Raw genomic sequence first — 14,781 nt, 5'->3', positions numbered from 1 at the left:
TCGCTGCCAATAACTGCTGTGCAGATGTTCCTGTCCTTGGAAAAGAGGTGCCTCTGTGAACAAGTCTGCTGCTCCGGGAGACTTGGAGACCAGGGGACATTTCTGAGCTTTTGTGGCCCGAAAGTTTAGTGGTTTTGGGGTACCCATGGCTTGGATGAGGTGTAGGGTGACCCGCCTGGATCTGAATTTTGCGATCTCTTCCAAGGTGTGGGACATCAGGTATAAACGGGTTGGTTTTGCAGGCATGTTCTTCACTGTCCTGAATGCAGAGTTCCAGAGAATAGCAAGGAGAGATAAGGAACCCTTCTTATGTGAACAATGCAAAGAAATAGAGGAAAATGTTAGAATGGGAAATAATAGCAATCTCCTTAAGAAAACTGGAGATATAAGGGAACATTTCATGCAAAGGCAGGCACAATAAAGGACAGAAACAGTGTGGACCTAACAGAAGCAGAAGATATTAAGAAGAGGTGGCAAGCATACACAGAAGAACTATACGAGAAAGATCTTAACGGCCCCGATAACTACGATGGTGTGATCACTCACCTAGAGCCAGACATCCTGGACTGTGAAGTCAAGTGGACCTTAGGAAGCATCACTACTAACAAAGTTAGTGAAGGTGATGGAATTCCAGTTGAGCTTTTTCAAATCCTAAAAGATGATGCTGTGAAAGTGCTGCACTCAATATGTCATCAAATTTGGAAAACTCAGCAGTGGCCACAGGACTGGAAAAGGTCAGTTTTCATTTTAATGCCAAAGACAGGCAATGTCAAAGAATGTTCAAATTACCACACAATTTTGCTCATTTCACATGCTAGCAAGTTTATGCTCAAAATCCTTCAAGCTAGGCTTCAACCATACATGAACTGTGAACTTCCAGATGTAAAGTTGGATTTAGAAAAGGCAGAGGAACCAGAGATCAAATCACCAACATCCGTTGGATCATAGAAAAAGCAAAAGAATTCCAAAAAACATCTACTTCTGCTTCATTGACTAAAGCCTTTGACTGTGTGGATCACAACAAACATTCTTAAAGGAATATTCTTAAAGGGATGGGAATACCAGACCACCTTACCTGCCTCTTGAGAAACCTGTATGCAGGGCAAGAAGCAACAGTTAGAACTGGACATGAAACAACAGACTGGTTCAAAACTGGGAAAGGAATATATCAAGGCTGTGTATTTCACCTTGCTTATTTAACTTATATGCAGAGTACATTATAGGAAATGCTGGGCTGGATGACTCACAAGCTGTAATCAAGATTGCTGGGAGAAATATCAACAACCTCAGATATGTAGATGATTCCACTTTAATGACAGAAGTGAAGAGGAACTAAAGAGCTTTTTGATGAGGGTGAAAGAGGAGAGTGAAAAAGCTGGCTTAAAACTCAACCTTTAAATAAACTAAGATTATGGCATCTGGTCCCATCCCTTGATGGCAAATAGATGAGGAAAAGTGGAAACATTGTCAGAGTTTCAAAATAACTACGCATGGTCACTGCAGCCATGAAATTAAAAAATGCTTGCTCCTTGGAACAAAAGCTATGACAAACACAGACAGTGTATTTAAAAGGAGAGAGATCATTTTGCAGACAAAGTCCATCTAATCAAAGCTATGGTTTTTCCAGGAGTCAGGTATGGATGTGAGAGTTTGACCATAAAGAAGGCTGAGCATCAAAGAGTTGATGCTTTTTAACTGTGGTGTTGGAGAAGACTCTTGAAAGTCCCTTGGACAGCAAGGAGGTCAAACCAGCCAATCCTAAAGGAAATCAACCCTGATTATTCATTGGAAGAACTGGTGCTGATGGTGAAGCTCCAATACTTTGGCCTCCTGATGGGAAGAATCGACTCTTGGGAAAGATCCTGATGCTGGGAAAGATTGAAGGCGGGAGGAGAAGGGGACGACAGAGGATGAGATGGTTGGATGGCATCACCGACTCAATGGACATGAGTTTGAGTAAACTCCGGGAGTTAGTGATGGGCAGGGAGGCCTGGCGTGCTCTAGTCCATGGGGTTCAAAAGTTTAGAGGAAGACTGAGAGACTGAACAACAACAAATCCATCTGAATGTGAACGGCTCCCGAGCACTAGATTGGAAGTTGCAGTTTCAAGAAACATCCACAGGACAGAGACTGCTCCCTGACCGCTCTGGGTTGCTTGGCAACCAGACCCCGGAGAACCTGTGTTCCTCCCCTATTGATTCCAGTGAATATGCCAGAACAAAGACCCCAGGGCATTTCTCTCAGCCATTCTTTTCCCTAAGAATTCACCCCCTCAGGCAAATCCCCATCGTGGACCAACATTGCTGTTGTCGGAAAAGTGGCGCTGCTTTGAAGAAGGAGGCCGTGCCAGCAGACGTAGAGACCCAGGTGACTCCATTTCTAAGCTTTTCCGGGCAGAAAGTTTAGTGTTTTCTCAGTGCATGCGGCTTGGTTCAGGTATAGGGAGACCTGCCTGGATCCGGATATTGCAGTCTTGTTCCCCGGGTTGCAGGCGTCAGATAAAAGCGGGTTGGCTCTGCAGGCGTGTCCTGCACTGCTTTTTCCTTTCCAAAGCAGTGGAGACTTCTGGGTCCAAGTCTTCTCAGGCTCCAGGGATGTGACAGCAGCCCAGGTGCTGAGGCTAAGGGAAAGAAATATCTTTGTCAGTTCTCTTCTTTGGAGAGTTAGTTCTTATTTTACATTGATTAAATATTGATTTAGAATGTTGTGTTTGTTTGGGCGGTATTGCCACCGGACTCACTGGTGCAGATACATGTATGTGTTCCTTTTTCTATTCTTTTCCCCGATACGTTATTACAGAGCTTTGAAGAGTGTCACCTAGACTCTGGAATAGGTCCTTCTTGATTATCTGTTTCATCTCTTTTACGGTGTGTATGCTAATCCCAACCTTCTAATTTCTCCCTTTCCTGTATGCGCCAAGTCTTTGCCTTTGGGGATTGTGTGTTTTCTAACTCTGTAATTCTTTTTCTCTTTAGGAATTTAGTTGGTGTGTATCAGTTTTTAGAGGTCACCCATAAGAGGTGTCATGGGCTATCTGTCATTCCCTGAGTAACTTCCCTCAGTTAGTATGATCATCCCCATTCCATGGGTGTTGCTGGTAATGGCCTGATTTCAATATTTTTTTATGGCTTGCAGCTCTATATCATGTCTTCTTTTACCATTCATCGGCCTGTGGACTTTTGGTTGCTTCCTGGAGTCCTGGTTATGATAAAACTGCTAAAGTGAACCTTGGGTTGCAGGTTGTCTTTTTGAATTGAGTCCAAGTGGCCTTTAAAGCCCAGATGAGACTTTTTAGTTGCAAGAAAACAAGCTCAGGGATCCCCCTGATTTTGCATTGTGGTTAGGTGTATAATTATTCCATTATATATCACAGTGTAATAGTAATAAATACAGTGTACATAAATGTAATGTTGAAGAATCCCGAAATTGTACCCAGGCCTTGGGAAAATTATCTTCCACAAAAGGGTGCTTGTTTATTAAAAGGTTGGCCACTGCCAAGAGACAAGGATTACCTGGGCTTCCCTGTCCTTTTGCTGACCTGTCCATCCCGCATGAGAAAAGGAAACACACACACACAGGTAAATTCTTCCTGATGTAGCAGAGACTAGAGTAAGCTGGTCTCCAGGGATGGAGGTAACAGAGAATAACCCATTAACCATCCAGGAAACATCACATAGGTTTAGACTGAGTTCTTTCAAGGGACTGAGCTTTGAGTCTTTGGATCCTGAAGCTAGAGGCCTCTTGGCAGGAGGGGCTGAGCGAGGTCCCCAGGGTACTGAGCACTGTGTGTGAGGGGAATAGGGTGATGGGGAAGGGGGAGGGTTTCCTGGGGGGAGGCCTGGCCCCACTGGTGCTGTTTGAGAACAAGGCTCCTGCAGTTTGGTCTGCCTTCTCCAAGGGGCCACATGCCTGCTGGGGGCTGGGGTGCAGCTGACACAGAGACCTTTCTGCAGACCTTCAGCTTGGACACACAGGGGGAAAGAGCACCTCTTTCTGGAACTTGTTCACTGGCGACCTTCTGGGCACCTTCTGAGTGCCAGACCCTATTCTGGGCCCTGGGGAGGCAAGATGTGCATGGCAGGTTCCATTGGATTTCAAGAGAGGCTTAACAGTTCAGTCTGTTGTATTGAGTTGGATTTATTTATTTATGGCTGTGCTGTTTCTCTGTTGCTGTACACGGGTTTCTCTAACTGAAGCAAGAAGGGACTATTCTTTGTTGCGGTGCATGGGCTGCTCGTTTTTGTGGCTTCTCTTGTTGTGGCTTGCGGGCTCTAGAATGTGGGCTCTGTTCTTCCCGTGGAACATGGGATCATAGTTCCTGGACCAAGATTCGAACCCACGTCCCCTGCAGTGGCAGGCAGATTCCCAATCACTAGGTCACCGGGCAAGTCCCTGGAGTTGCATTTTTAGTTGAATTGAATTGGATTAATTAAAGACCTGTTATGTACATCCTGGTGTGCATGGTCCTGAGGGAAAATGGGCCACAAAGCCAGAGCCCTGCCCTCAGGGAGCCTATGTTCTCAAGGTGAAGAGCATCAAAGTGGAGGCCACTGTGCTATTAGCAGCTGTGTGCACTTGGGGACGTTCCTCAGGTCTCCAGGCCTCAGTTTCCCATTCTCTAATATGGGTAGAGAAACAGGACCTATTGTTGAAAGGATTAAATTACAAGAGGTGTGAAAAAAAATCAGCTGGCGAGGCACCTGCTACATGATAAATCTCAATACACATTATTGTCAATGAGTCATCAGTTAAATGTGAAAACAACAGTTCCTGCCTCCCAGGGTTGACCTGATGCTTAAGGGCTTCACTCTCTGCAAAGGGCTAAACGTAGTATCTCACAGGTGGCTTTGGTACTAAGGACCTGAAGGCAGCAGCGATGTCATGCCTGAGTTTCCCCTGAGCTCAGCTGAATCAGCTGTCTGCTCAAGGTCCCTGTTTCCCAATCTGAGAAATGGGCCAAGCCATAATTTTGCCTCTTGGCCCCATTGTGAAGATTAAAAGAGGCAAGGCATATTACTGTAACAGCCTTGCCTGCCCCAAGCTCTGGTGACCTTTAATATTGTGACCTGGAAGGGTGTTGTTGCTGTTCATTTATTTCAAACCACTCAGCCTGAAAACTGGCCATCTCAGAGAACATGATGATGATGGAGAGAAAGTCACTTTAAAGAATTACTGGGGTGGGGGCTTCTGGGTTTGGGGGGTCCCACCATTAAGATCCTGCCATAACCCTGTCACTAACCTGCTGGGTGACTTGGTCCCCTGGTCTTGGATTCCCAGCAGTCTGATACATGGGCTGGACCAGAGCAGCGTTTCTTACCCTGAAATGGGCATCCGATTCACTCGGAGAGCCCAGGCCCAACCCTGGGGGTTCTGAGGCTCCTGTGGGGTCTCCTGGGAACCAGAGTTTTAAATAAGGGTCTGAAGGGTTCTGATGCTCAAGACAGCCAGAGAAACAGTGGACCAGGGTGCCTCCAGGGTCCCTCCACCTCCCCTATCCAGCAGTTGAGGCAGCTCTAGGAAAGGAGCCGCAAATGGGCTCCAGAAGGCGCTTGGTCACGTGACCTCTCTGTGCTTGGCATGTTCCTCCCACGTGGGGAGGTTTGTTTCTGCTCTTCAACCGGGGAAGGTGGGGGAGTAGTGGGGAGAAGGGGGAGAGGAGAAAGGCGGATGCATTTGGCCTGTCCGGGACCTGAGTCCATCACTTACAACTGGAGAACAGAAATAATAACCCTTCCTGAGGGGCTGGGGAGAGGGATACTGCGCAAGGTCCCTGGGCCTTGCGCAGGTAGACATTAATAAATAGAAGAACAAACCGAAGAAATGCCCTCACCTGTTTGGAAGGGGAAACTATTTCTAAGTAACTTAACGACCAATGAAGAAAAATGCTGATAATTTCAGTGCTCAGCACAAAGTTTAAGTGCTTGGCATGACCCGAGGTAATCTGTTTAGAAATTGAGTAGGGATCCTTGTTTGGGGCTGTTACAGGGGCCTCTGTCCCTTGGACTGCAAGGAGATCCAACCAGTCTATCCAAGGAAATCAGTCCTGAAGATTCATTGGAAGGACTGATGCTGAAGCTGAAACTCCAATACTTTGGCCACCTAATGCGAAGAACTGACTCACTGGAAAAGACCCTGATGCTGGGAAAGATTGAAGGCAGGAGGAGAAGGGAACCACAGACGATGAGATGGTTGGATGGCATCACCAACTCGATGGACATGAGTTTGAGCCAACTCTGGGAGTTGGTGATGGACAGGGAGGCCTGGTGTGCTGCAGTCCATGGGGTCGCAAAGAGTCGGACACGACTGAGGGACTGAACTGAACTCAACAGGGGCCTCTAGCCGGCCACTTACAAGCCGAGTTCTACCCTCTGGAGGCTTGGGGAGGCGGGCAAACAGGGCTGCCACGTGAAACGTAGGAGGGCCCGTTCAAGTTGAGTTTGAGCCACAGAACAGTTTAGCATGTTTCATGTACTATTGGGAATCTACTTATGGTTTCCTGGTGGCTCAGATGGTAAAGAATCTACCAGTAATGCAGGAGACCCGGGTTCCATCTGTGGGTCGGGAAGATCCCCTGGAGAAGGAAATGGCAACCCACTCCAGGAGTCTTGACCCGAGAATCACACGGACAGAGGAGCCTGGCGGGCTGCAGTCCATGAGGTTACTTGCAGAGAGTCAGACACGACGCGCGTCGCGCCGAGTTTTAACCCTAGCAGGGCGCTGCACAGGTGTGACGGGAGGGCTGGGCCTGAGCCCTCGTCTTCCGCGGAGTCTGCGCAGCCGGCGGCCCCACGTGCTCCACGCCGGGGCGGCACCTCCCACCCCGCTCCGCTCCGGCCCCGCGGGCGCACGGCTTCCCGCTGCTGCTCCCACGAGATGCCGCCACCGACTCGGAGCCCAGACTGTGGGGACAGTTCGGGACTTCGCGTCCTCGTGGGGGAGCAGGGGAGACTTGAGATCTGGAAGTGTGTTCACCTGGCCTCAAGCTGCACTTTTCATTTGGGAAACCAGCAAAAGAAGACACCGCCGGGACTCTTCAGACAAAGACCCATCCACTGGCCCTCAGGTAAATCGCCTGACTTTTCTGATTTCGGTTCGCTTGTTTGTAAAACGGGAATAACTGCATGATTTCGTGGATTCCTTGTGAAGTTAAGTGAGGGGCCCAGTCTTGGGGCCCCGAGAAATGCCATGTGTTTTGGTTTTATTTACTTGCTGACTTGGACGGCCTTCAGGGGCTTGCTGCGGGTTGGGTCTTGAGGCTGCACTTAGGTTGGATTTCACAAAAACTAGAAAATGTCTTTTTTAATGAATGGTGGAGATGCTCAGGATGATTTTGAGAGCCCCAGATTTCCTTTTGATTTTGCTACTGGTGTGACTTAAACCTCTCGGAGCTTGAGTTCGCTCATGTAAAGGAAAGACTGCTCCCTCCCAGGGGTTCGGTGAGAACGTCCCTAGGCTTCTGGTGCTCTCCTTCCTGACTCGGAACAGGAATTTTCTGTGACTGATGCTGTTAGGACCCCTGTGGTCACCGTCACCTCTGCTGGGGTGGCCGGGGAGCCCTGCAGGGTTCTGGAGGCAGACCGAGGGATGGAAGGGAGGAAGCTACTGAATGGTCCCTTTGCTCTCAAACCTTTTCTCCGGTCTCGTGTGGGTCCATAGGAGGAACCATGGGGAAACTTGATCAGAGCAATCACCTGCAGGGTTCCAGAGGGGGCTAATGGGCAGTTGCTTTGGTGGCTATGAATGGAATCATTTTTTCAAGTCTTTGTTTAACTACTGGGGTGTCGAAGTTTTTCTTAAACATTTGAGCAAGCTTTCTATAAGCAGAGTTGCTTACTCTTATGCCATGTTCCGTGGAAATCCTCCCTTTATGATTTTGTTTTTCTTTTGTATTTTAGTGTTATTTTTCATCCGGCTCCTCTTACCGTGGGATTCTTCAGGCTAGAATACTGGTATGGGTTGCTGTTCCTTTTCCAGGGGATCTTCCTGATTCAGAAATGGAAACCGGGTCTCCAGCATTGCAGACAGATTCTTTACCATCTGAGCCACCAGGGAAGCCCATAACAGGGCTTGGGCTCTGTATTTCAAGAAGCTGAAGGCAGAGGTGTAATTCTGTTCGGTAATCCTGGGTCCAGTCTCACTTTGCTATTTGTCATTTTTTCTTTTGCTTGAAAGGGAGTAACTTACCCTAAGATTATAGAGCAGCTGTTCTCAATGTGGGGCTGTGCAGTCCCTGAATGAGCAGCATCAGCATCACCTGGGAAGTTGTTGAAAATGCAGACACTCAGGTCTCGCTGCAGCCCAGCTGTGTCAGAGGCTCTGGGGTGGAGCCTGAGAGCCCATCTTATAACCACCCCTCCAGGTGGTGCTGATGCCCCTGAAGTTGCGTTACCACTGTGAGGGATGGAATATCTGGTTCTTTAAACTGAGTTGTTTAATTTGCCTGGTGTTTAGTTTATGTGCCTTTCTTGACTAGTCATTTCCCCTAGGTGTTAGGAATTTATTTCCAAATGATTGAATCAGTGTTTATTCCCATTCCTGAGCTTTGGAAAGCATTTACTGATCACCCATGGCATACTGGCCTGGCCTAGGTAGAAGGACTCAAATGCTTAAAATCTAGAGGTAAATGAGACCTGTATATGAGTGCTAAAATAAGCAGAAGAAAATTGGCGGCATCTCCAGGGGGGGAATAGAGGTAGGAAGGAGAGAGTGCCATATATGGGGAGTCTTCGTGAAGGGGCCTGTGGGATTCACCTGACATAGGAACAATGTCCGTGGAAGAGGCTGGGTTATCTTAACTAGTGATACCTGGAGTAGAAGGAAAATGCTTCCTGCAGCCCCCACTTCATGTCAGCTGTGTGTTTCCTATTCTTGTTCTTGCAAGTACATTACTGTTCAAAGACAGATGCCGTTTCTGGGTGTCCTGCACACACCTCCACAACCTTCCTTCTTGAGCGATAAACACGGCCACTCCTCAGGTCAGTGGACAGAGATTATACTCATTTCTCCTCCTAGTGCAGAGTCCTCCAGAGTGTGGATAGCTGCTTGACTCAACTGTTCTCTCATTGATGGCTTTCAGCCTTCTGTTTAGTTTTTGGTCACATAGGATGAACAGGGGGGAGTTTCTGTAGGTAGGTGTGGACTTAAACAGTGTTCACAACCTGAGAGTTGAGAGTTACATTTTATGCGGTGGGGGATTTTTAGTGCTTCAAGCCCAGGAGGCAGCATCTCAAGTGACCCTGAGAGAACTACTCTGACGGGGTGGGAATTGGGAGCCAGGTTTTATAACAGTTTCGCAACAAAGGACAGGTAGTCTGATTGTCAAAAGATGATTGTTAATTAAAACCAGATACTCCCAGATTAAGAAATTTAGTGCTTTTCTCTTTATGTGGAAAAATTTTTACAAGAATCTAGAGTCACCGAAATCATTCTTTTACTATGCACCTTAGCTGTCTGGGGACCATATCCTATCTTTTCACCTCCCGAGCTTCCTCAGGGCTCACCATAGCACGTGGCTTCTAGATGGCAGGTATTCTTTTCCTTCCTGCATTCCCTTAGGGCTCGCCATCAGTGGTGGCTGCAATTGCCAATGACTGTGACATTATTTGTTTACTGACATGGCAAGAAATACTCCATTTCTCATAAGCGTGATGGGGAGGTGAAAGGAGTCCAGCTCCCTCTTGTTCAGAACAGAGTAAGAAAATGGGGCGTTTTCCAACTTTTGCCAGCAGCAAGTACTTCTCAAGAAAGTGGAAGACAGTGATTTCCAGTTGGGAAATACCTACACACTTACAGAATTGTTGATAGGAGTGAACTGGATGGGACTTCTCCCAGCGATCTGATTTCCAGCACGGCTGGCACCAGCTGCCCCCCATTCTCAGGTTCGGATGATCTGGGACCTGCGTTTGTGTGTATGGTGGAGGCAGCCGGCACATAGCTACCCTGTGTCTCTGACTTGGCAGGATCCAGCCCCAGCTTTCTGCCCCGAGCCTCAATTTCCCTTCATTCTCTGCCCGGGTGAATTTCCAGGGAAATCACCTCCATGTATTTTCATAAATTTGCACTAGTCATCAAAGGGGATTGCATAAGAAACGTTGGCGGCTGGAAGAGGCTCTGAACACTTCAGATCCGGTCTTTTTAGTACCAGAGAACCTTTTTTTGGCTCAGCATAAACAAAGCCAAACATTCCCCCCACCACTCCTTCCCTTCAGGGTTCAAGTTTGCTTTGAAATTTACAACAAAACATTTGATTGGAGGCATGGCCTCATTTTGGCATCAATCTTGTTAATTTCCATTACCTTAGGAATCTGTACCCACTCACATCTAACTTAGAGCCACAGGCGAGAGAAGATTATCCTTCAGTTAGCTGGAGTAAAAAGTCATCTCTATGTCTATACAGTCAGCAAAAACAAGACCGGGAACTGACTGTGGCTCAGATCATGAACTCCTTATTGCCAAATTCAGACTTAAATTGAAGAAACTAGGGAAAACCACTACACCATTCAGGTATGACCTCAATCAAATCCCTAACAAATATACAGTAGAAATGAGAAATAGATTTAAGGGACTAGATCTGATAGAGTGCCTGATGAACTATGGATGGAGGTTCGTGACATTATACAGGAGACAGGGAGCAAGACCATCCCCAAGAAAAAGAAATGCAAAAAAGCAAAATGGCTGTCTGAGGAGGCCTTAATAGCTGTGAAAAGAAGAGAAGCGAAAAGCAAAGGAGAAAAGGAAAGATATACCCATTTGAATGCAGAGTTCCAAAGAATAGCAAGGAGAGATAAGAAAGCCTTCCTCAGTGATCAATGCAAAGAAATAGAGGAGAACAATAGAATGGGAAAGACTAGAGATCTCTTCAAGAAATTTAGAGATACCAAGGGAACATTTCATGCAAAGATCGGCTCAATAAAGGACAGAAATGGTATGGACCTAACAGAAGCAGAAGTTATTTAGAAGAGGTGGCAAGAATACACAGAAGAACTATACAAAAAAGATCTTCACAACCCAGAAAACCATGATGGTGTGATCACTCACCTAGAGCCAGACATCCTGGAATGCGAAGTCAAGTGGGCCTTAGGAAGTATCACAATGAACAAAGCTAGTGGAGGTGATGGAATTCCAGTTGAGCTATTTCAAATCCTAAAAGGTGGTGCTGTGAAAGTGCTGCTGCACTCAATATGCCAGCAAATTTGGAAATCTCAGCAGTGGCCACAGGACTGGAAAAGATCAGTTTTCATTCCAATCCCAAAGAAAGGCAATGCCAAAGAATGTTCAAACTACCGCACAATTGCATTCATCTCACATGCTAGTAAAGTAATGCTCAAAATTCTCCAAGCCAGGCTTCAACAGTATGTGAAGAGTGAACTTCCAGATGTTCAAGCTGGTTTTAGAAAAAGGAGAGGAACCAGAGATCAAATTGCCAACATCCGCTGGATCATCGAAAAAGCAAGAGAGTTCCAGAAAAACATCTATTTCTGCTTTATTGACTATGCCAAAGCCTTTGACTGTGTGGATCACAATAAACTGTGGAAAATTCTGACAGACATGGGAATACCAGACCATCTGACCTGTCTCTTGAGAAACCTGTATGCAGGTCAGGAAGCAACAGTTAGAACTGGACATGGAACAACAGACTGGTTCCAAATAGGAAAAGGAGTACATCAAGGCTGTATATTGTCACCCTGTTTATTTAACTTATATGCAGAGTACATCATGAGAAACGCTGGGCTGGAGGAAACACAAGCTGGAATCAAGATTGCCGGGAGAAATATCAATAACCTCAGATATGCGGATGACACCACCCTTATGGCAGAAAGTGAAGAAGAACTAAAGAGCCTCTTGATGAAGGTGAAGGAGGAGAGTGAAAAAGTTGGCTTAAAGCTCAACATTCAGAAAACTAAGATCATGGCATCTGGTCCCATCACTTGATGACAGATAGATTTGGTAACAGTGGCAGATTTTATTTTTTTGGGCTCCAAAATCACTGCTGATGGTGACTGCAGCCATGAAATTAAAAGACGCTTACTCCTTGGAATAAAAGTTATGACCAACCTAGACAGCATATCAATAAGCAGAGGTATTACTTTGCCAACAAAGGTCCGTCTAGTCAAGGCTATGGTTTTTCCAGTGGTCATGTATGGATGTGAGAGTTGAACTCTGAAGAAAGTTGAGCGCCGCAGAATTGATGCTTTTGAACTGTGGTGTTGGAGAAGACTCTTGAGAGTCCCTTGGACTGCAAGGAGTTCCAACCAGTCCATCCTAAAGGAGATCAGTCCTGACTATTCATTGGAAGGACTGATGCTGAAGCTGAAACTCCAGTACTTTGGCCACCTGATGCGAAGAACTAACTCATTGGAAAAGAGCCTGATGCTGGGAAAGATTGAAGGCGGGAGAAGGGGACGACAGAGGGTAAGATGGTTGGTTGGTATCACCGACTCAATGGACATGAGTTTGAGTAAACTGCGGGAGTTGGTGATGGACAAGGAGGCCTGGCTTGCTGCAGTCCATGGGGTTGCAAAGAGTCAGACACGACAGCGACTGAACTGAACTGATGTCCGCAAGGCCAATTCGCATTGTCTGGCCAATTGCCCCAGGCACTGGGAGATGAAGGTGGTGTGGATACTGGTGTTGCAGTTTGAACAATGACCACCAGAGGGAGCACTGTGCCTTGAAAACTCCATAGTCCCTGGTTTGCATTCTGTAAACAGGGAGGCTTACTGGTTACCAACCGTGTTTAGGAGAGGAGTTGTCATCTCCTTTCCACACATGGAGCAGCTAATGAGATAAGGCGAGAGGTTTCTTGCTGGGAGTTGGAGAATTCAAGGAGAGACAGACACATCCAGTAATGCAAATATTAAGCTCTGTAAATAATTCATACTACTGGGCATCTCAGATGTGGACCAGGTTGGCTTACTCAAGTGGCATTTACAGCTCTAAGTAAACGGTGGATAGAAGCTTGTTTCCTGCCTTAATTAGTTGAGTCAGAACCTGCCTCAGAGGCCTTGTTAATTTTTAGAAATTGATCTTTGAGCAGAGTTGTAAACAAGTGACAATTAATAATACTTTGGTCCCCAGAACCCATTTGATAATTATTTTCAGCTGTCTGTAGCAGCCGTAAAGAAACCTGTGCTGTGCCCGTTGTGGGTAAAGTTATGGATTTGGAAGCCCAGGAAAGAACTGAAGGTAGTCAAAGAACATGAGGTCCCTAGGTTTGCTCTAGAAAGACTTTTGTTCTCCACTTACCCTCCCTTGGACACTTGCTGTGTCTGGACTGGACTCCACTTCATGGGCAGTGTCTTGTGTTGCTTAATCTTCATGACACTCTAGCAAGGTGGGAGCTTTTATCATACCCATGGGAAAAAAAAATAAGAAACTGGCTTTTTGTTGTTCAGTTGCTAAGCGTGTCCGACTCTGAGACTCCGTGGTCTGCAGCACACCAGGCTTCCCTGTCCTTCACCGTCTCCAGGAGCTTGCTCAAACTCTTGTCCATTGAGTCGGCGATGCCATCCAACCATCTCACCCTCTGTCGTCCCCTTCTCCTCCTGTCTTCAGTCTTCCCCAGCATCAGGGTCTTTTCTAATGAGTCGGCGCTTCGTATCAGGTGGGCAGAGTATTGGAGCTTCGGCATCAGTCCTTCCAGTGAATATTCAGGGTTGATTTCTTTAGGAATGACTGGTGTATTTATCCCCGGTTATGTTACGGTAGATTCAGGGTTTGAACCCAGGGCTGTGTGATTCTGCTTATCCATTCATCAGACATGTAGCACGTGCCCTTTGTTCTAGGTAGTATGCCAAGTGATGGGGATGCAGGAAGGTGTTGGCAAACAAAATGCACAATATGAGAGTTTTGAGTCCAGTTTTATTTGAGCCAAAATGAGAACTGCAGCCTGGGAGATAGTATTTCAGGTAGCTCTGAGAAACTGCTTCACGGAGGTGAAGTGGGGATGCCGGGTTATATAGAAGTTTTCAACAAAGGGGCAGATAGACTGAACGTTAAAAGGTTGTTGCCTCAAGTTAAGGAGTTTAGTGTTTTTCTATTTATGGGAATATACAAGAGTCTGGGCTCACTGAAATCATTCATCTGATACACACCTCACCACCTCGGGCCAGTATCCTATATTTTCACATCCTGAGTTTCCTCAGGGGTCACCACACGGAATATCTGCAGTCTGATGGATTCTCGATGGCAGGTATTCTTTCCTGAGTCTCCCCAGGCTTACCAGCTCACGTTGGAGGGCTGTAATGGCTGATGACTATGACGTTCTTGTTTACTGATATGGCAGGAAATAGTCCATCTCTGAAAGGAATAAGGAAGATGAGATCTCTGTCCTCATAGAGTTTACATTCTGGTAAAGCATGACAATGGCAGACTATACACAACTGAAAAACAAGATGCTTTTGATGGGGGCCCAGAGATGGAGGAAGGTTTGATAGCCTGTCATGGGGGTGGTGTAGGGCAGAAGGACCACTTTAAGTAGGATGTTCGGTGGAGGCTTCGTGAAGAGGGGGTGGTAGAATGAAATCTGGGTGCTGGGAGGTTTCGGTCTCGGGGCAGGTGCAAGGAGGAGCGTTCTAGAAGTAGGGCCAGCCAGCGCAGAGCCCTTGGATGTGGGCGGACTCAGGGGTGAGGTGAGAGCCGGGGGGCCAGGGAGGCTGTAGTACAGGGAGCAGGGGGAACAGAGTTGGGGGCCAGGGTGGGCAGGCTGTGCTGTGTGTCCCCATGACACTCGGGTGCCCCCGAAAGTCTCCCCCTTAGTGTCCAGCTCCTGGACATATGTGC

At 46.9% G+C, this 14,781-nt stretch overlaps 1 long non-coding RNA gene across 1 annotated transcript; it reads left to right on the top strand.

The window, feature by feature from the left end:
- Positions 1-6,817: 6,817 nt before the first annotated feature.
- LOC145520880 (uncharacterized) lies at positions 6,818-10,720 on the top strand. The gene is made up of 2 exons (XR_014064863.1): positions 6,818-7,063; positions 7,896-10,720. It is a non-coding gene; the product is annotated as an uncharacterized LOC145520880 (long non-coding RNA).
- Positions 10,721-14,781: the final 4,061 nt, after the last annotated feature.

Source organism: Giraffa tippelskirchi, chromosome 9, assembly GCF_054371585.1.
Source record: "Giraffa tippelskirchi isolate mGirTip1 chromosome 9, T2T-mGirTip1v1.2.pri, whole genome shotgun sequence".
NCBI classification, from domain to species: Eukaryota; Metazoa; Chordata; class Mammalia; order Artiodactyla; family Giraffidae; genus Giraffa; species Giraffa tippelskirchi.
Note: the sequence above shows the minus strand (reverse complement) of the source record. Positions and strands in the feature narration are given on the sequence as shown.